General features: G+C 39.2%; 1 long non-coding RNA gene across 2 annotated transcripts in view; it reads left to right on the forward strand.

Moving 5' to 3' along the window:
* The first annotated feature begins 2340 nt into the window (after nucleotides 1–2340).
* Nucleotides 2341–22148, forward strand: part of LOC121373976 — a 39793-nt gene continuing 19985 nt past the window's right edge. For both annotated transcript variants that reach the window (XR_005958163.1, XR_005958164.1), the window contains exons 1-3: nucleotides 2341–2538; nucleotides 18645–18801; nucleotides 19448–19526. This is a non-coding gene — a long non-coding RNA (uncharacterized LOC121373976). The remainder of the gene's footprint in view (nucleotides 2539–18644; nucleotides 18802–19447; nucleotides 19527–22148) is intronic.

Consider the following 22148-nt stretch of genomic DNA (forward strand, 5'->3'; position numbering starts at 1 on the left):
ATCATGAAATACCACGAAATTCGTTTTAAAAATATATATATTTAAAAAATGCACATACCTCTGAGAAGTAACGGTTACTAGTATGGAGACGAGTTCTAGTTTACTTTGTATGGGTAGTTTCCCGTTTCGACGTCACAGATTATTGTTTCACTATATTGCATTTCCATCCAAATGTGTTGCCGGTTTGTAGATTGACCAAACTTAGTGTCCATTCTCACAGGTTGAAACTAGGGTATACGACGTTAACATATTAAATATATTTTCTTGTTAATAATACCCCTGTCTGTACATTTAAGGTGTTTCTTGAGGTATCAACGTTTTTAGTAAAGTAAAGTTTGTTTTATTTAACGACGCCACTAGAGCACACTGATTTTTTTCTTATCACCGGCTATTGGACGTCAAACATATGGTCATTCTGACACCTTTTTTTTTTAGGCAGCAAGGGATCTTTTATTTGCGCTTTTTTGTTTCAAAACGCAAAAATTATACTATATACATGCCCTAAAACAATACAACCAAATAATATTAAATGGTCGAGACACGTTAAATGACGATATCAATCAAGAAATATTTGAGCATGTTCACAAACACATTAAACATACACAGCTATTTGACTAAGAAACTGTTATATGTTTACTATGTACTTTGCAAGGTAGTGAATCAGAGACCCAACCCTGACACTATCATAATAATATATTTCTGGGGCAATAGTAATAATAATAATAATAATAATAATAATAATAATAATAATAATAAGACAACCCAGAAACCTGTATAATGTCATGATGCGGAATCATTTATTTGTTGTTACTATTATTATTTCTATTGTTTACCAGTTGGGCTGTCTGAGAAGATAAAACTGTTAATAATGAATATTGTTAAACCATCGATTACTTCTATTTCTTTTTCTTTTCTGTTCTTTTAGTTTATTCAGTCTTTTCTCACAAACGTTTTCTTTCTTTTTTCTTGATTTATTTATTGAAAAATTGCAGTCGCCGTTATTGTAAAATTTTATATTTGTAATTAGAAAATGGCCTCGTAAGTTGGATAACTTGTGCTAATCCTTTTGTATATACATTATATGCAATAAAATATGTTTACACTCAACTGAATAATTTGATTTACAGGTAGAAACGCTTTAAAATTATCAGGCGCGGATCAAAGAGGGTGTTATACGGATCCCTTGACACATCCTTTGTGAAAAAATAAGGGTCACAAGCCCTAAATATTTTGTATTACAAATTGCGCAAGCACCTAAATCAGGAATCCCATTACAACTATGTTAAATCTCTTATTTTGTTTTGTATAACACATCATAGACACTCGCCGATGTAGACGCAATCCGTGCAACAGCAGCCCGCTTAAAGGGACATTCCCGAGTTTGCTGCATTGTAAGATGTTTCCGACTAATAACAATATTTCTACGATTAAACTTACATATTAAATATATTTTCTTGTTTAGAATATCAGTGGCTGTATATTCAATGCGTTTCTGGTCGTCTTAGCGTTTGTAAGAAGCCCAAACTGGATTTTGTCTTCAAATAATTTCGTATGCACGAAAAAAACTTATTTTAGGAATTAAAATGAAATTTAACCTAGCACAAATATTAGAACGATCAGAAACACGTTTAATATACAGCCACTAATATTTTATGCAGAAAAATGTGTTTGATATGTAATTACAATCGTTAAAAAGTTTCTGTTAGTCGATAACATCTTAAAATCCCAACAACATTGGCGTAGCCAGGATTTGATATTTGGGGTTGGGGCAACCATATTGTCTATGCGTCATGTTAAGCCATGAAAATATATACCGTGGTGGAGAAAATAGATGTGATGGGGGAAGGAGGGGGGGGGGGGGGGTGTGATTGCCCCCATGTCCCCCTTCTGGTTATGCCAGTAAACACAAATACATCCAAATAATTTCATTTACCTTTTTTTAAATTTGTATGATTGAAACGCCCAATAATGGTGACCGACAGGTTAATATGTGACGGAACATTTTGAATTTGACAGAAACACAAACAACAACAAACAACTGATTGTTATTTTAATACATGAATGCTGTTTATGTACTCTATCGTCTTTGCATAATCAATCCTACTCTTGACAGACAAAGGATTATTACTGTACGCTGTCCTGCGCTACCTTTGTTCCCCATCAGGCGCCGATCAAAAGAGAGATTGCTGGGGTATGCATTTCAATGCAATTCGGCATTTTCCGTTAGATTACAAAAATGTCCGGAAACGTTACCACAACAACGTCAGCAGTCCTTTGACGTGACGTCAACAATGCTTTAACATTTTAATTAATATGGTTATTGATATCAAAGCGGTACGACGTACATTCTTCTGACTATTGTTTTAACTTCAGAAAAGTGCGAACAGAATCGCTGTTTGTCATTTAATGATCATATATATGTTAAATATGTATAAATGTAAAATATCTGTGCATGGATTTAACACTACAACGAACTACTGTGTTGTTCTGTTACGATATTTTTTTATTAAAGTGTTGAGTGGATATATATTAATAGAGGTAAGTGTTTGTTTAATTGTTTATCAGGACCGTTGAAAGTCGGAATTGAGATGCGTATAGTCTGGAAGAATTTCAAATAACCTGGAATTTTGGTGTGCAAAGCATTTTATTGCATTTTTTTAAGTCTGTTTATAGTGCTGATTGCAAATCCAGTTGATGCCACTCTGTAACGTTTGGGCAATTTGAGTTATTGAGCCTCAAAATGACGGCCATCTTGGATTTACGTAGAATTTGTAACTTAATGCTCGGTTATTGGAATTTAACAAACTTTTTTTTTAAATACCTTGTTTTTCACTGAATAAGAGACTGGTTAACATTTCATGACTGTAAAGTAATTATGTATCCTAGATTTTGGTCATATCCATATTGGATTTATTTTTATATCTAACTTAGTCCTCCATTACAGGTACTGATTACGCATTTTAAAAACCACAAGAAGCTGGTTCATTATTTAATGTATTACCATGTATATACTATGGAGCCATTCAAACTTTATGTAGGCAATACAAATACACAATTATCAATGTAAAATATGTATGGAGTATGCACTGGCTTTTTATAATCGGCAACCTAAGTCATTCAAAGTCATTCAATCATCCGATAATATTCAACAATTACTATAGGATGTTTTCCTAACCAACTACCTCTGGCAAGCTGCTGTAGGCATCACATATCAGGCACATTCAAGTTCGCACATACAAATTCTCGATCTCAGTTTCACAGAGTAGCATCATTCTCATCTTCATCCTCATTGCATTCTTCATCATTATCAGATAAAGATATTGTATCCTGAGTATGTTGACTGCAGCATACATCAAACTTCCCTCCGACAGTTACAGAGCATGGTGCATGCCAGTTTTGCTGCGAAACAGCTGCATCTATTTGTAGCACATGGTTGGTCTGATCGACAAGAACACTTTATTAGTTGCAGGATTTCTGGTGGAGCAGCTGATGCATTATTTGGAATTCCAACTGGGATCAATGTTTTGGCTTTTGCATCACGTGTCCAACCAAAATGGTGCTGCGTACCATTGTATTGCCTGGAAGTGAGCACGCTTAGCATTTTCCTGAAATGCCTCGGTTGTCGGTGGAAGGGATGATAACTGTGGTGCTGATTTACGTGCCTTTGCCGTTTTGAATGACCATGCTGTTATTCTGGCCTGTGTCATATTGTTACTTGGGTGCCCATAGCAGCTACTAATGAGGGAAGTAGCTTCTTGTACAACCTCTTGTATATCTGCATTGATCAGTCCCACTTTGTTCAAAGTAACTCCTGATTTCAACTTCTTGAGAACTGTTGCTTTTCCAATACCATGACACTGAGCAACAGTATCGCACCCAGATATTGCATGTGCAGCTAGTATATGTGGTACAATGTCGATGTGTTTTTCTACAGTTTGTCCAATGTCTATTAGCTTTCTTTCACCACTGGTAGCTTCCATCGTTATCGTAACTGACAAATGCAATTTCCAGTAGAAATACACTAGCAGAACAAACACATCAGTGTCATCGCATATGACATGTACACTTTTATTCCCACAATGTATAACAGCATGAATAAGTTGTTGCACGATGATTATATCAGCTTCTTCCTGAGTGGTTTTCAAGTCAGTTCTCTGTGTGTCAATGTTCTGCAACACTTGTGTTGGAACATCTAAACTGCCAGTTACAACAAGCATGTTTGACATGTCCTTTGATTTGACACATTCAGTGATATCTGTACATATGATGTCAATTAATTGTGTCTTGTTTTGAATGTTTGTCAGAACAACAGACTTGGATGGTAAAGGAGTTTGTCTGGTCAGCTTATGGGCCCTTCCTGCTGCTTTGCCACGTTCAGCTCGTGTAGTGGACTTTATACTACATGCATAGTATCGATCAAATACTAAATACACTGGACTGCATTTGAGCTTCCGCAACACATACTCTGTAACATTCGACACAACGTCAGAAACAGTTCCTTTTGAAGGCCAGTGTACAATCCATAATATCGCAGAGCCATCTATTATCACTGCTTCTGGTACAGCATACAAACGTGCAGATACGTCAATGCTTGTTTTATTCTTCAATACAGCTTTGTTCTTTGCAATACGCATGTCACCTGAATCCAGAAACATTGCAGTCGGAATTGGTGCCAATTCATATTTCAGCACATCGTCCATTGTGAGTGAATCACGAGAGAGTTGCAACGCTATCACACGTGAGTAAATCAATGCTGTATCAACCACATCAACTTCTCCAACTGTGATAGATTTTTTTTACTGATTCCATTGTTACCACTTTCTTACTTAGCGGTGCATAGAATCCATCAGGTAAGTTTGATTTGAACGTCTGTAACTGCATACAGCCTATCTCATGAGCTCTATCCACATTGACTGCATTGGTTGCCACTTTCCCGGTAGCAATGTTCACCAATTCCTCTGGATGTTCTTCTGGAATAAGTGGCGAGATACATGTACTGAGCATATTACGAATCTTCTTTCTGTCTTCGTTATCCAATTTAATTCTGGATATACTCTCTTCTTTATGAGATGTTACATGACTGGACTTGTAGTTTTCATCCAGTTCCACCAGGTCTTTCTGCAGCTGACTTCTGATGTGCAGACCGAGTGCCCAACGCTGCAAGGCTTTCTGGTTAAGTGTAATACCTATTACTCCACCTGGACCATGGCCATATCTCATCATAGTTGTTTCAATCATCATGTCACTCCAAATGGCATTCCATAGGCCTGGCTTAGGTCGCTTAACATGTTCCTTGTCCATGAAATGTTTAAGGAGATCTTTAGGCATCTTTGCCATTTTCATGGAATAGATCGTGCCATATCGGAAGTAGTTCCAGTGGGCAGCAGCTCATAAGTATGGAAGCATACGATCAGTAGCCAGTAAGTGAAGTGGCCACTCACCTTCTCGTTCTACGCGGACATACAGCATCATGATCAGTACTGGTTTAATCAAGGAATCAAGCCAGAGACGAATAGTACGACTTTGAATTGCTCTCTGCTCGAGGATCAACATCAGCGATTCGAAAATCTGCACATCTTCATGCATAAGTACTGTACGTAGAACTTCTTCAACCACCATCCTTAATGCGCGTATGTTCTGGGGGAACTTTTTGCCATGTAGCATATGGGGAACACCAGCAAATGCTGCTTGCATCACTTCTTGTAATCCTGAATTTGCCATTAACATCCCCACACAACCAACAAATGACATTAACATGTGCATACCTCCGAGACGTAGAATGAACCTCTCAAATTCATGGGCATGAAACCATGTCATTTGCACAGTGATTTTATACAACTGTTGGTCATTTGTAAATATAGTGTATGCCTGGCCAGCTGCCTCTGTGATACGTTTGACCTCATGCATTGATGTTAGAATGGTATCAGCATCTGCAGGGTACATGTCTAGCATGGGTAAGTATGTCACTTTAGTTGCTGGTTGTAGTGTCCATCCAGCTTCTCGAACTTCTTTCACATTGACACCATTGTACTCGGGTGTCTTATCATCACTGATTATTGATTTCAAAAACATGAAGTCAATATGCTGAGCCCTTTGTAATGAAACAACTTGATGGGCCAGCACTTTAAGAGCTGTCACTGCATGTTTAGCTTCACTACTTGGCATTGGTGGGTTCTTAGGACCTTGGTAATGACATGTGTCCACATCTTGAACTTTTATGTCCTTCAAGTCTACTTTTCGCAACCTGTTTATGAATTTGTTTGCTTCTTTGTATTCACTGGCTGATTGATTTTCCTGGGTTATGATCAGAGCCATATTGTGTGTTTGTTTAATACCATTAGGAGATGCGATATTGGCATCAAAGTTGTCACCAACAGCTTGCACAAGCTTCCCTCCAGACACTAGGCATTTTTGTTTCCCAGTTTTAATAGCATCAGCAGCAGCAAAGGCAGTAAACTGTTGGAACTCATCGTATGTAGTTGCAATGCCAAAACGATGCAGTTCTGTGATTAACTTCTTACTCTGCAGTAAGTTTGTAATTGCAAGTTGAAGTTGCGTTGGTGACTTGCTAATGTGGCTCGTTATTACAGAAGCCACAAAGGCTGATGGCAAATCGGGAACTTTTAATTCTTCAAGGAGTTGGAGTAGAGTTGAACTGACACCAGTGTTAATGTTATCTTTGTTAAGTCTCACATTGTACACAGATTTATCTGGTTTTGCAGTTTCTTTCACAATATCAGTAGCAATTTTCTTAAGGTAATTACTGTCATCATTTGCGGCTACAATATTTATGGCACATGTTTTTGTGAAAACGAGCAAACTAGCAACACCAGGTGATGACAATACAATTAATGCATCACCAAAATGGTCACAAACTAAACTAATCAGAGTTTTACGACAAAGACTACTACCACCATACTCCTGATACATATCTAGCAATTCTACACTAATCCATATGTACTGTTCATCAAGCAACATACTGTTGATGACTCCTTTAAATGCTGCATCCACTTCCCCACCAGGATTTGCTGTGGTTAAAAGATCAATGTACTTTGAGTGCATGAATAGTGCTTTGCAGTCATGGTGGTACCGCGCATCTGCTGCATGAAGATCAGCGATTGCCGCAGATATTCTAATGCGCACTTGGTTGGACCACTCATCATTTCGGATGTCACACACAGAAAGGATGACATCCTTAAATGTTTTCTGGTTGGGACGATCCACAGTCCTCACAAGTGAATATCATCTGCATGCTTAGGGTCACGTTCTGCACAACACTCGCCACAAAATAAGCAGTCTGTGATGAAAGAGAATGTTTTCTTTTCCGAACGACGTGTACGTTTCTGTGCTGGTTCACCTACTGCTGCTTCTTTAAGTTTCTTCTTTTTAAATCGTTCAATATGTGTCATTGATGTGTATGTAGACACACATGATCTGTGACAATGTATTGTTAAGTGTGCATCTGCTGTCAACTGTTCGTGTAAACGTGTGTGTAGATCATCTCCACGTATCTGACTTGCAGCGATTATGGACTTTACACGAGCTGGACCTACAGTACTGACATCTTCTTCTCGACTGCAATTAAATATACAGTGTTCAGCCTCTTGTGTACTCATTACTTCATCAGAGGGTGGTACTCATGGCATCCTATTGGAAATTATATCTGTATAGGAAACAAACATGCCACATCTGTTAAATGGCTCACCGTTTGACATCAAACAAATATTATTTAATATGGCTTCCAGAATCCATGATGGTGAATTATTTTACAGTTACTAAACATGAACCAGTACCTTAGTCAGTGAAACAAGTTGCTATTTAAAAACATTTCCATCAAAATCCATTAACCGAACGTGAAGTTACACATTATATGTAAATCCAAGATGGCCGCCGCTTTGAAGCTTAATAACTCAAATTGCCCAAAGGTTACAGAGTGGCATCAATTGGATTTGAAATCTATACTATAAATAGTCTCCATAAATGCAATAAAATGCTTTGCACACCAAAATTCCAGGTAGCATGTAAAAATAGCAAACTTCCCCCGGACTAGTAGTCATTGGCAGAGCAAGGGTTTTATATTGAGAGGCCACACACATTTTTATTGCCATTGCGTGTGTGCGCGTGGCGAGCGTGTGTGTGCGTACGTACGTACGTGCGTGTGTGTATGTGTTGTGTGTGCGTTGTGTGTGTATGTGTGTGTGTATCTTTGTGTGTGTGGTGTGTGTGTGTGTACGTTGTGTGTGCGTGTATGTGTATGTGAGTGTATGTGTGTGCGTGCGTGTATGTGTGTGTGACTGAGGAGGGTCATGGCTACCCGAATGCCTATTAATAAAACAGTACTGGAAATGTTCGCGAGGTTAATTCAGTTCAGTTCACTGCATTAATTTAATCGCATGAACTGTCCTCGTATCGATTGTGGTGGAAGTGCGTACCCCTACAAAATTCGAAGCTCCTTAAAAACTCCAGTGTGTAGCCAATAAATGCAATGCATTTATTGATATTTAGTTGGGAACATGTCTACAATGGTCAGCTTGATATTTTTATGGAAGATTACCGTACAGATAATACATGTTACTAACATTGTTGGTGTACTTCTGAATACTGTTAGTATGTGTCCCTTTTAAGCATTGCACTTCCTCCCTAGAAACATCCCGCATGCGCCCCTGCCTGTTGTGACAATATAAAACATATTTCAGTATTACTACCACCTATCCTTCCTCACCCGCCAGGGGCGGGACGTAACCCAGTGGTAAAGCGCTCGCTTGATACGCGGCTGGTTTGGGCCCATTGGGCTATTTCTCGTTCCAGTCAGTGCACTACGTGGTATGTGCTATCCTGTCTGTGAGATGGTGCATATAAAAGATCCCTTTCTATTAATGAAAAATGTACCCGGTTTCCTCTCTAAGACTATATATGTAAAAAATTACCAAAAATTTGTCATCATATAGCTGATTATTAATAAATAAATGTGCTCTAGTGGTGTCGTTAAACAAAACAAACTTCTCCTTCCCCACCCGCCAGCTTCACATCCTCGGTATGACCCATGCTCGATTTGACACCGGATCCGCCGCTGTTAATATTATTGAAAAATCTTATCAAGTTGATCGACAGGTTAACGTAGTAAACTCACAGTTGTACAAGTACATGGTTTGAGAACAGTATCTGCCTATAAACAGGCTTTAAAGGCATATTGTCACGGATTTAAGGACGTTATTCCTCTAAAAATGGATAATAAATAAAACTTATATTAATTGTTGGAAACTAAATCTAGCTATCGCATCACCTTAACTGAACTATGATGGAGTAAAATCCATGTCAACCCTCTCGACAATTTTACTTTTTGAATTATGAACCACTGCCATAATTCAATTATTTTTACAAAATATCATTAAAGGTAGGGTCAACTCAAACAAGAGCCTTATGTGTTGGAAAGATGCATACCCGGACCACCAACACATACTGACACTTTAGCAAATGAAAAACGCGTAATTTTAGAGTTAATAAAAAATCATGATTATTCCTGCTAACTGGGGGCAGCCATTTTGTTCCGTTTTTGTGACGTCTGGTGGGATAGCTTGGGGCGAAGTGACGTCAGCTCCTGACCATCTCCTGTATGTACAGTGTAAACAAAAGCAGTAATTTTCGACAAGACGCTTCTCTTTGATCAACCTGACTTGTAAAACAGCGTAAATGACATAATAATATAATAAACTATTTAACTAAATATATTTCAAGTTGCATTAACGGAACAAAATGGGGTTATAGTATTTTTCTTTGTTAAATAATCCAAAGGGAAAATGTACACTATTAGGCCTATTGATATGCTACTTTGGAGCAAAAACGACAAACCACGATACCCAAGTGATAATTAATTGGTCAGTTCTGTGATTTTAGATGGAAAAGTCTACTTAATGAATAGTTTTACAGAACTATTTACAGTAATAAGCCATGTCCATTACCATTTTAGGGGCGACAGGTAATATTCCACAATACCGGTATGTATTTTTGTGTCTAGACAGCGTCAATTAATTGGCTCGTCTGGTTACCAATTGTCACGGGGATTCTATAATTCCCGTAACCGAATAAAACACGATTATCAAAATGTCTCACCTACTTGTATATCTATTAGATCTCTCTGTAACAGGCTGTTAAACCCTAGTATGGCTCGTCTCTAGGTATGATCAGAGATACGATCTTATATAAAGTATATATTAATATAGCACGTTAGTTCTCTAGAAACACAACAAAAACACAATACACTTTGGAATCTGTATTAATCTACGCTGACAAATGTACAGCCGTAGTAGTTAATTAATAACAGCAATAATAACAACCCAGAACTGATCACTTAATTAGTTAAACTCTAGATGTCTAGTTACACAATATGCGAATCACTTCACCGTTACACCACACCCACACGTGTGATAATTGAGAAACGCTTCCAGGAGACGTTAATTAATAAAGGAATTACAACACCATTCCTAACTGGTTAATTTTTAATTAACCCTTACTACTCGTTCAGTAACGTGTGATAATTTAGGAACGCTTCCAGGGGGAACTTAATTAATAAAGGAATTACAGCTCTATTCCTAACGGGTTAATTTTTAATTAACCCTTAACTACTCATTCAGTAACCTTGTAACACAAAATTAATACAGGTACCTATCACAATAAAGACAATAACCTACAGTGTACCTAGGTCGTCTAGGATGACTGGCTAAGCTTTATATTACCAAATACTCGTATAATGTTAGAACAAAAAGTCTACGATTTACTTCGTCAGATGACCGAAGACACTGTCTAAAGAATATTGGTATAATACAGTATTAAAATATTTAAAGTCACATCAATCACATCAAGGTTATACACAGAGCAGAAATGATATTTACCAAAGTCCAAACGGACTAACGTTCCCAGGAAGCTTCCATTTCCGTTCTTTCTTCTTGATATCTCTAAAACTAGCTATTTATTATAAATCAGAATTCGCCTGGGGGTACAAGGCGGTACCTCCCCCTATCATCTGATATTCCAACTCTACTAGAGTCGGTATATTTCTCTCTGATCGTCAGACTTACTGACGCCATCGTCGCCAAATCACGGTTGTAAAAACCGCACTCGCAGAGGTATTACGTAACTACTCGCCACATGGCCTCCACAGCTGGACTAAGTGCATATTGGAATGCCCGATCGCGCGAAGTATTACGTAACAAGTTGCCCACCTGGGCTACGGGCAATGAAACTGCACACGGCCCTCTAACACAATTAAAATCGCCACAGGCGAAAACAAATTAAGAGCATGTACCGTCACACACCCCCACCTCAAAAAGGATATTTCCTCTACTCTAGGAATAGGGAAATATACTACATTTAAACAAAAAGGTGCGTTAACCGACGCATACGGGCATTTATAACACATGTAATAATATAAGGTGACTACCAGTAATCACACTGAGTCTCTGAGTCCATGGTATACAAAATAAAATATATATAAACAAAACAGAAATCAAGAATGTCAACACATTATCATAACGTTCAACTTCGGGACAGGGCATTGGATGTGCCCTTGATATGTCCAATGGTATTTGGGTATTCTTGCAGAGCAAGACTCCATCTCAAAACTCTCTGGTTGGAGGCTTTCATTAGGATGGTCCAGTCCGTCTTCGTCTTCTTGGAACAGCACTGCTCCAGCACCCACGTCACTGGCATCCACAGCTAGCTTGAAAGGCACTCGGTAGTCTGGTGCTGCCATCACGGGAGACGAGTAGCGCCTCTGCTTGAGACAGTTGAATGACTTCTCGCATTCACCTGACCAATGGAACTTCGTTTCCTTCTTTTTCAGCGTCGCACGTTTTCCAGGTTATATCCGATAGGCATGCTGTCGAATGGGTATAGCGTTGGGTTCCAAGCGCACATCCTGGCTTAAGGTATTAGTAACCGTTGGAAGGTTCTGACAAATGGAAATATTGTCTTGTTTCAACGTAGTCAACTTTTCTCGCCGGGGGTTCAAGTCTGCTAGAATCTGGCTGTTGGCCAATTTTCTCTCTGCAGTCTTGACGTCATCACAGGAAATTGAGTGTCTCTCAATTTGGACCGGTCTCTCTGGAACTATCGGCAGTCTGTCAAAATAACCTTTTAGCAAATTGATGTGACAATACCTACTTTTCCTAACCCTATCAGGAGTGTTTATCACATACCCTGTCTCATTAACCCGTTTGTGCACAACATAGGGCCCGAAATACCTGTTCTGTAATGAACCCCGTTTAATGGGAAGGTACAGCAGCACCTTATCCCCTGGTTTAAATTCCCGACTCTTAGCCTTCCTATCAAACACTGATTTTATTTTGCTCTGAGCTCAGTTGCTTCCTAGCCTTCCTATCCCTAACTCTCCTATTCATTAATACTCCCTTGTCCACAGTTAACAAGGTAGTGCGAACTGCCAACAAATTTGGATCAGCCCCCTGCTCTAGGATTAACTCTTGTCTATTACAAGGTAAGTCCCCTCTATCAAACACAACTGGTTCAATTCCCCTCTGCGGGAGATCAACAGGTTCCACCACATTTAATTCCTCAGTTGACTTATCTACCATTTTACTGATAACCTCATCCACTCCAATTTCATGGCTCACACACGTATCAGACAAATCACAAATATCCTCTAGGTCCCGTGCTAACCTACTGGCCATAGCCCTAGTCTTTACACACGCAGGATAACTAATCTCATCAACCTCACACTCTTTTATTGGTACGTGCTGTCTTTAATTAACAATTGGTCACATTTCGGCTGACAACACTGACTAGTCAAATCATTTCCCAACAAAACTCCTATGTTTTCAACAGGCAAGTCCTTCACAACACCCATAATGACTGGTCCCGTCACAAACTTCGAACACAAGAAAACCTTATGTAACCTGACAACCATATTTTCTCCAGTAACCGAGGTTAAAACCAAACTACGTCCCGTATCTGAATTTTCAATACCAGCTAAACACTTTTGCGTTATCAGACTCTGACTACACCCGGTATCTCTATAGATTGATATAGCCTTAGGACACAACTCTTGTTTCACATCACAAACCATACCAGTGGACACATACGGGTTTACTTTCTCTGCCATGAGACTAACCATTAACTCTCTCGCTAACGGAGAAGACCTCACTAAACCGACCACTTGCGCATTATCGCGTTTCCTTTTAAAACAGTCCCCGATAAGATGGTTATCCTTTTTACAGTAACTGCAATGTGGACGAAAAGTTCGTGCATTGGCTGATAATGCAGGCCTATCCTTACTTTGCCCACCGGGTGCATTCCTTGCCTGACTAGCTGACCAACTAGATGACTCTCCCCGATAGTTACTTTCCCGGGAAAAACCTGGCTGAAATTTCTTCTTATCATCCTGTTGTAAAGAGCTACCCGGTACTGCCTGAGCTTTGTGTATTAACACGTAATCATCTGCCACTATGCCTGCCTCCTCTATCTTTTTGACTTCACGATCCTCTAAGTGAATACGTAAGCTAACTGGTAATCCATTTTTAATATCCTGTAAGATCAACAACTCCCGTAACTCGGTATATGACTCTACCTGATGAGAAACAACCCATTTATCAAACATCCCTGCCTTCTTAGCCACAAACTCACTATAAGACTGACCCTGCGTTTTTCTCAACTCGCTATACCGTAAACGATAATCCTCAGGACGTAATTCATACGCCCTCAACACTGCCGTCTTAACTAAGTCGTACTGACTTGCTCGCTCATCACTCATTGAATTATAAGCTACACTAGCCTTCCCCTTAAACTTAGACACGGCTAACAATGTCCACTTAGACTGCAGCCAATTTAGCTGCTTAGCGGCCCGTTCAAAAAGTTGGAAAAACATATGTACCTCCTGGTCATCAAATACAGGCACTGATCTATAAGCCTCCGACATGTTAAAACCATTTCCTGCCTCACGTCTAATTTCTTCAGTATTCAACTTTAACTCATGTTCCACTTTTAATTTTTCTAACTGGAATTCTCTATTCCTTTCTTCTTTCTCTCTATCCCTATCTTCTCTTTCTCTCTCTCTCTCTCTCTCTCCCTCTCTTCTCTCTCTCTCCCTTTCTCTATCCCTCTCTCTATCTTCCCTATCTCTATCTCTATCTTCTCTATCCCTCTCTTCTCTTTCTCTCTCTCTCTCTCTCTCTATCTAATGCACGTTCTTCTCTTTCTCTCTCTTTCTCTTCTCTATCGTACTCAAGCTTTTTAAAAGCTAATTGTTGTTCCACACTTAACTCATTTATTTCTATCTCTGGAACAATCTCACTGTCTTCCATAACAGGCCTATCACCAAAAACTTCCTGGATAATAATTGTCTTTATATCACCTAAGGTTTCAGCTGATGTTAAATCAATTTCTCGCTCACCCGCGATTTCAACTAACTCGGCCTTACGTGCTCGCTTAATCTCCACTACACTGAGCGTAGGCCTATCCAGCAAATTCTTATCCACGTTTAGATATGACGCACTTATTATTAATTAATTTTCTAGTGAACAACGTGCTACTTCTGGTAAATTTGTAAAAATTATTTATAAAGCCCCCATTTACAAACAATACTTTTTTAAATATGCATGTCCCGTTTCAGATCCCGGACGAGCCCCCAATTTTCTACTCCTGTCACGGGGATTCTATAATTCCCGTAACCGAATAAAACACGATTATCAAAATGTCTCTCCTACTTGTATATCTATTAGATCTCTCTGTAACAGGCTGTTAAACCCTAGTATGGCTCGTCTCTAGGTATGATCAGAGATACGATCTTATATAAAGTATATATTAATATAGCACGTTAGTTCTCTAGAAACACAACAAAAACACAATACACTTTGGAATCTGTATTAATCTACGCTGACAAATGTACAGCCGTAGTAGTTAATTAATAACAGTAATAATAACAACCCAGAACTGATCACTTAATTAGTTAAACTCTAGATGTCTAGTTACACAATATGCGAATCACTTCACCGTTACACCACACCCACACGTGTGATAATTGAGAAATGCTTCCAGGAGAAGTTAATTAATAAAGGAATTACAACACCATTCCTAACTGGTTAATTTTTAATTAACCCTTACTACTCGTTCAGTAACGTGTGATAACTTAGGAACGCTTCCAGGGGGAACTTAATTAATAAAGGAATTACAGCTCTATTCCTAACTGGTTAATTTTTAATTAACCCTTAACTACTCATTCAGTAACCTTGTAACACAAAATTAATACAGGTACCTATCACAATAAAGACAATAACCTATAGTTTACCTAGGTCGTCTAGGATGACTGGCTAAGCTTTATATTACCAAATACTCGTATAATGTTAGAACAAAAAGTCTACGATTTACTTCGTTAGATGACCGAAGACACTGTCTAAAGAATATTGGTATAATACAGTATTAAAATATTTAAAATCACATCAATCACATCAAGGTTATACACAGAGCAGAAATGATATTTACCAAAGTCCAAACGGACTAACGTTCCCAGGAAGCTTCCATTTCCGTTCTTTCTTCTTGATATCTCTAAAACTAGCTATTTATTATAAATCAGAATTCGCCTGGGGGTACAAGGCGGTACCTCCCCCTATCATCTGATATTCCAACTCTACTAGAGTCGGTATATTTCTCTCTGATCGTCAGACTTACTGACGCCATCGTCGCCAAATCACGGTTGTAAAAACCGCACTCGCAGAGGTATTACGTAACTACTCGCCACATGGCCTCCACAGCTGGACTAAGTGCATATTGGAATGCCCGATCGCGCGAAGTATTACGTAACAAGTTGCCCACCTGGGCTACGGGCAATGAAACTGCACACGGCCCTCTAACACAATTAAAATCGCCACAGGCGAAAACAAATTAAGAGCATGTACCGTCACACCAATCAAATACACACCTGCCAATCAGGAATCACAGGTAGCAGCAACTAACAGCATAGACCAATTAACTAAGAAAACACTCCGTGTATCATTTCAGTACGTAGGTTAATGCATGGACAAAACATTGTTAATTATTTCGACTTGTTGTGTAGCCACTCTGACAATGGTATTTTATTTTGTATTGAAAAGTAATATATATAGTGCTGGATATACTTATTGCTGGCTTACTGGGATGTGTATTATTACAGAACATTGCAGTGTATGACTATATATCATCCCGCAAAAACCAGGTAGATTGTGTTTCTCTAGTTCTAAGGCTCATTCAAGACGTTACGCGTTAAGTATTACGTAATCACCAGCTCGACAGAGGGCGTACTCACTGAGATGGTACAAAATGGCTGCGCCCGTTATATATAATAGCCGTCACATTTAACCGTTTTATTAATTAACTATACGATTATACTTGTAGATATTAAGCAATAATGTGCATTATATATCGTTAAATATGCATACCAGGCCAAATGCCTTAATTGTCCCTTCCTTTAATAAATGGAGTATGGTGGTTATGAAGATGGTTGAACAAAGTACATTTAGGGACAAATCAAATAATTGTTGTTCAGGTAATACTTTATTAAACCATTAAATAGGTCAGTGACAATATGCCTTTAAGCTGTCGTTTACCAAATCGCCAACTACGATTTAAAGTTAAAGCTAGTAGTAGTATAAGGGCCTGTACAGTGCCATGACCTACTTTCCGTGACCTTGACCTTGGTGTCTGACCTTGGTGTGAGTCATAGTGGTGTGGTCTACTAGGGTGAACGCTCGCCCGTGTCCCCGACCGACTTAGGTTGGTACTGATGTCCTTGGACTGGCCCTGACCGACTTAGGTTGGTACTGATGTTCTTGGACTGGCCCTGACCGATTTGTTTAGCATTGACCGACTTAGAAGGCAGTGACTGGTATACCTGGGCAGGTGTGCGACCTTGGTGTAAGTCATAGCCTTGACGTACTTGGTGTGTGACTCATCGCCTAGCCTTGACAGGGATGGTGTAGGATCCCAAATTGCTACTAATGGGATCGTGCAGCGGGTTTCCTCTCTAAAACTGTCAGAAGTATGTTTCACATCCAATAGCCGATGATTAATAAATCGAGATGCTCTAGTGGTGTCATTAACCTACCACTTCTAAGGTTGCAGAGAAGTAAATTGACCAATGAGCGTCGTGTTGCCCACGAAGATAGTGCTTTTAAAATACAACCCCTATTTGAATAAAATAATTTATGAGTTTGAAAATAGGTAAGAAATTGGATCTTTGACAGGAATTGCACTTACATTTACGGTGCACAGTTGTGTTGAATGAGATCTCACTTTCCATGAGTGATTTGTACATACCGAGTATGAATACATGGTCGGGGTGGAGAGACTTCCTAGCAGCCGTGAAATGGCAAAATGGGGGGTGCCTCCAAAAATAAGAGATTATTTCCAGATTTAGGTTGACATCACCCAGTTCAGACATACTTGCTGCACAAAACAAGGACTGGCCATCATCACTACATGTGTGATTCACCTGGGAAAATTCTCTTTTTCTATTTTGTTAAATTTATGTTAATATAGTGTTATGATTTACTTCGCTGCTACCTGAAGACACTCTTGACACATGCCACTGGAATTCACACCACACTGGTTTCTAAGGTAATAATAACAATGTATTTGTATATTTCATAATTTTAATGGAGCCAGAAATTGGCTGCTTTAATTTTTATAATTTATTACATAATCACTGATGTAATATGACCACAACAACAACAAATGTTAAGGTTGAGGTGAACTCAAACTGGGTATTGACTATGAAAAATCGTATATTGGCCAAGACTGAAAAGATGCCAAATATGGGATGCGTAATTTGGACAGGCTGCCAAAAATGGACCAAAGAATGGATTATAACAAATACGGAGTTATTCATGCAAAAATACCTGGTCGTCCAAAACACCAAACTTAAATTACACCGACTCCAGTATATGCTCCACCATAATCACTTTGACATACCTCGTAGCATGGATGCATCGCATTTATGTCACCACCCCCTCTGTGTTAATATTGAACACGTGAGCCTCGAACCACATTATGTTAACAACAACTGTCAGCACTGTCTAAACATTGTCCCGAAACACTGCATCGGCCATCCAGGTTATAGAGACTGTTTTTTTCTTCTTGGGGACAGGTATGTATGATCTGTTAGACATGGTGGTACAACTTCGGAGTCAAGTACATTCTTCTTGTAGGTTGTTCTTGCAGTACTGTTGTTTGTCGTCATATTGCTGGTATCGAACCTTGCGGAGATAATTTCTTCAGGATCTGTACAGAGTAGTTTTTTCCCTAGTAGCATGATACCGGTCTTCACGTTCCCGAGCTTTCAGTTCTGCGAGCACGTGTATTCTTCCAGTCAGTGGGACTCCCACTAGTTGACATCTTGTAACAGTAGACTTTAGAATGCCTTTGTTGAGCATGTGGTCTGCACTATGTATTCTTGCTTCAAAGTTGCGATAGAATGTCACTTGTTTCGGATTTGTTCTAGTATAAGCCCGGTTGACACTTTCTACTTTTTGAGTGTTTGTATTGAGTTTTGTTTTAAGAACTGCAGTTTTGCCGAGTCGAAGTTCTAGGCATTTTCTTAGCAATTTCACTTTACCACAATGAAGAAGTTTATAGTCATCTAAGTCTTGATTGTTTTGTTTCAGGAAATCTTCCAAGGCATCGGGAACAGCTGGGTGAGGCGGAAGTAACCGCATATTGCCATTCGTCCCCTGTGAATCGGTGACCACAAATGAAGATGCACCTCGACTCGTTGACGGCTTGGCCACTGCATCAAAGTCTTCCCTGGACAGCCTGGTACAGGTAGGTGATTTGGTGGCATTCGGGAGCAGTGTACTTTCTTTTTGGTGATGGAATTTGTGACCAGTTACATATACATTTTTTCTTTTAGGGGGGTCTGCCCAAAACCTTTTTTTTCTTGGCAGGGGGTTTCCCCATAATAATTTCTCAATGTCAGTATATAAATATAATTTTCTGTAGTCTGCCCCAGTGTGACAAAAACATGTTCTCACTTTTCAAAATTATCTGACTGACAAATAATTCTGCCTCTGGGAAAACATTTGCCAGGTCCGCAGAATACCCCCCACTGAATACTTTGTCCTGGTATGCAGTAACAACACACTGAAACAACATGCTGTTGTGTCATGGTGGACGTATGGCTGCTAGTGGTTACCCAATATGCCAAAGATACTCAGTCAGACTTTGCCTAAAATAGAAATCTTTATTTAAACAAAACAATTCCAGTGTATCACACTAATAATTCCCCCCCCCCCCCCCCCCCCATTTTTTACAGGCCAAATCAGACCAATACAGTGACACTCCTCAAAGAGTTATCTCCCCTTGACCAGTCGTCAACATATAACAAAGTGACTTTCGTGAAATGCAAACTGTTAGTATTCATGTTGGAGCAATAAAATTTGTAAACCGAAAAATATTTTTTGTTCTTAAGGTTGCAGAGAAGTAAATTGACCAATGAGCGTCGTGTTGCCCACGAAGATAGTGCTTTTAAAATACGAGTTTGAAAATAGGTAAGAAATTGGATCTTTGACAGGAATTGCACCTACATTTATGGTGCACAGTTGTGTTGAATGAGATCTCACTTTCCATGAGTGATTTGTACATACCGAGTATGAATACATGGACAGTGTGTTATGATTTACTTCGCTGCTACCCTAAGGACTGCCCGACTCGAGGTAGTGTATTTAATTTTAGCGCGCTGCATGATGAATGCCACAGAATGGTTATCACTGTTTACATCCGGCAAGTGATGGTATCTTGTGTTGTCAGTCTCTAAATAAAATACTCTACGGAACTTCTAGAAGTTACGTTCTCAAAGTCTGGCAGAAAGACGAAATGATTGAAATAGGTGAAAAAAGGAATTCTCGTTCTACACTATCTGATAGCGAATTCACAAGATTATTATGAACTGACCTATTTCGTCGCTTCATCCCGCGAGCGCACACCCACCCACACATATATGGTTTAAATGACAGGCTTTGCCAGTAGCTCAGTCGTTAGCGTAGTCGACTTGAGCGTGAAAGGTACGTCGTTCGTATCTCATGGTGTAGAATTTATTTTTTTCTATAATTATTTTATTTATTTATTTATTTGGTTTTATTTTATTTATTTATTTATTTATTTGTTTATTTATTTATTATGTTCAAGCAGAACCCAATACAAGCATCCTCTAATAACCCTGTGTGGACGGGACGTAGCTCAGTGTTCCCTTGATGTGCGGTAGGTCTGGGATCGATCCCCGTCGGTGGGCCCATTGGGCTATATCCAGCCAGTGCTCCACAACTGGACAACGACCGTGGTATGTGCTATCCTGCCTGTGGGAAGCGCAAATAAAAGATCCCTTGCTGCTAATCGGAAGAGTAGCCCATGTAGTGGCGACAGCGGGTTTCCTCTCAAAATCTGTGTGGTCCTTAACCATGTCTGACGCCATATAACCGTAAATAAAATGTGTTGAGTGCGTCGTTAAATAAAACATTTCTTTCTTTCCTCAATCAATATCTGTGTGGTCCTTAACCATATGTCCGTATAACCGTAAATAAAATGTGTTGAGTAAATAAAACATTTCCTTCCTCGTAAAATAAAGATTAATTGAATACAAATATTTATTTTTAGTATTTTGTTTTAGTCATAGGGAAAGAAAGACATATTTGTCTCGAAGAAAGGAATGTTTGTTAAGAAGAAAGGCATATGCGTTAAGGAGAAGAAAGGAATATTTGTTAAGGAGAAGAAAGGGATGTTTGTTAAGGGAAGAAAGGAATGTGTGTGTGTGTGTGTGTGTGTGTGTGTGTGTGTGTGTGTGTGTGTGTGTGTGAAACATCCCCAACCCACTGCTTTGAAGAAAGAACGCGTGACTGCAACTCAACCCACCGACCTAACCTATTATCTTTTAACTGCATTTTAAACACAAGTATTTCCCTAGAGTACAAGCCTTTTTACAGGGCTTTTTAATTACCAAATGGGTAAATACAGTGGTCGATCTAGGATCGATCCCCGTCGGTGGCCCATTAAGCTATGGCCAACCAGTGTATTATGTCCGGTATATCAAAGGTCATGGTATGTTCTGTCTTGTACACACAGCTCTTGCTACTATAAAGTAGCGGTAGAAATATCCAATCACAAATCTAGTTATAGAGTAAAAAACACAAAAAACAAACGCAATGGTTTGGTTTTTCATTTTTTTATTTCTAAATTACAATCACTGGTCTCTCTAGAGACAACGGACACACATTGGGTTACATCGAGAGGCCTTAATGGCAACATGTGAATAATATGAGTGTTCATTTCTCTTCATCATCGTCGTCCTCCTCATCGTCGGTATCGTCGTCGTCTTGTTCATCCAAATATTCGCCGATCCATGAACGATACTGATTTAATTTAGAACGAATCTGTGGTCTCACATCTCTGTCTGGATTCACAAACTGTAGAAGTTTCCTGGTGTTGGGACCTTTGTCAAAGTAATGCATATATGTCAGAAAGCGAGAGTACGTGTCTTTAAATAACTTCCATTGCAATGTCTTCATGTTTCTTTCGATGGTTTCTTGGGACATGTTTTTTTCTTCGTAGCGTTTCCTCTTGCTTTTGAGATAGCCACGATTGATGTCGAATTCACGTTCCACCATGAGACGAATGCCTTCGTTTTCCAGGTCGGGTGACGGCTCTCCATTTCCCTTTTCGCACGTTTTAAATAGCAGATGTCGCTGCAAGTCGCTTCCATCTTTAAAGACCAGACCACACGTATCGCAAGACTGCATCCTCTTGACTTTTTTCAGATAGGGTTCTACCTCATCATCTTCTTCTTCGTCGTCACTTTCGTAGGCGGGTATGCCTGGTAGTTTTCTCTTGAATGCGACCCATTGCATAATTTGCAGGTAGAGCTCTTTCTTCGACATGCGGGATGAAGCGACGAAATAGGTCAGTTCATAATAACCTTGTGAATGCGCTATCAGATAGTGTAGAACGAGAATTCCTTTTTTCACCTATTTCAATCATTTCGTCTTTCTACCAGACTTTGAGAACGTAACTTCTAGAAGTTCCGTAGAGTATTTTATTTAGAGACTGACAACACAAGATACCATCACTTGCCGGATGTAAACAGTGATAATAATTCATCATTCAGTGCGCTAAAATTAAAT

This window comes from Gigantopelta aegis, chromosome 6, assembly GCF_016097555.1.
Source record: "Gigantopelta aegis isolate Gae_Host chromosome 6, Gae_host_genome, whole genome shotgun sequence".
NCBI classification, from domain to species: Eukaryota; Metazoa; Mollusca; class Gastropoda; order Neomphalida; family Peltospiridae; genus Gigantopelta; species Gigantopelta aegis.